The sequence below is a fragment of the Petaurus breviceps genome, unplaced genomic scaffold (genome assembly GCF_028583685.1).
Source record: "Petaurus breviceps papuanus isolate PSGF00001 unplaced genomic scaffold, PetGlider_PUasm1.0 76, whole genome shotgun sequence".
NCBI lineage: Eukaryota > Metazoa > Chordata > Mammalia > Diprotodontia > Petauridae > Petaurus > Petaurus breviceps.
The window spans coordinates 32,461,811-32,463,391 of NW_027186473.1; positions in this window are offsets into that span (position 1 = coordinate 32,461,811).

Below are 1,581 nucleotides of genomic sequence, written 5' to 3' on the forward strand. Positions count from 1 at the left end.
CAAGACAGTATCCCTGATCCAAGCAGGTCAAGCAAGAGCAATTACCCTCTGAATGGTTGCTTGGTTCCTCTACTTTCTTTGGGCCTGGAGCTCAGGATGCAGCCATGATCCAGCAGCTGTAGCCAAAGCCACCACTGCCACCCCAGGGTTAAGGGCTGGACTGTGCTCTTCTCTCACCCAGTTCCAAAAGAGTTCCCCAATGACCTTTTATTTTCTTTTTGGCATTTATGAATTGAGAAGCCTGGAAATCATCACAGCTGCCAGTCAATCAGTCCCCTAAATTCTGTTTCCCCTGGTCCGTGTTGCAGATCTGTATCAGCGTGCCCCCAGCAGAACTTTTCCTCTCACAGCTTGGTGTGATAGACCCTTCATGTGGGCCTGCCAGTCTGTCTTCAGTGGGTAATTTGTTTCTCTCTGTCACTTTGTAGGTTCTGTAGCACTAAAATTTGTTTAGAGTGATTTTTTTACAGGTATTGGAGGTAGTTAGACCTGGAGCTCAGCAAACTTCTGCTCTTACTCTGCCTTCTTGTCGCATGATTCTTTTTCTAAAAGGAATCAGACCCTTAGAGGAAAGAGCAGTGTTTTGTACTTAGAGAAATGATAACATGGATCAACAGATTTCACCAGGTAAGAGATAACAGAATAGGGGAAGAAAGATAAAGGATATAAGATAATTGATTCCACTGTGCTGAAGGGTATTGAAGCCTCTCTTTGAGAAGATGATATTAATTATAGGAATGTCTACTATATTCTGAAAGCTGAGAACTATGATTGGAAGAAGAATCATCAAAGGATTTTTGGAACTGATACCTACTGCTTACTTTTGGACCATCAATTGGGAACAATAATAGATCCATATCAGCAAGCAATATAGGAAACATTGCCATAGATCATGAAAAGTTTGGCTAGAAATCAAGGAACATAAAGTAATAAGTGGTGTTTTCATCATTACCCTTGAATAGAGTCAAGATCATTCATTGAGGAAGGCAAGTTTATAGAGTAAACAGCTAGAGAAGGTAAGTAGAATGTCTTAAAACTATATTTAGATTTTGGGACCAGAAGTTTTAGACCCTACATTAGATATAATTATAAATGCTGTGTCATAGTCTATGCTTTATGTATGTCAAACCAAAGGAAATATGAGTGAATAAATTATTTATTTAGAATTTATTATTCCAAGTATACAAGTTGAACATAGTTCAGTAAGTAAATATATTTATATGGTAGAGTAGACAGTAATATAAGATGCACTTTTTACCTGTATGGACTTGTGTAGAAGAAAAAGATTATATATATATATATAATAGATAGATAGATATGTGTGTGTAACAATGAATTTATATGTAAATTTAAAATTCATGTAAGATATATAGTGTGTATATGTATATGTATTTACATAATAAGACACTGAAATAAATTTCAATGGATTAGTTATCAGAGTATGTAGTAAATAATTATTATATTCATCTATAGGAACAACTGCTAATTTCTATAAGAGGTCTGCTTTCATGAATTCTTCTAATTCTTTCCAATGATAGTGTGTAAGGTATATTTGCTTCTCCAAAGAACACCAGGATATGA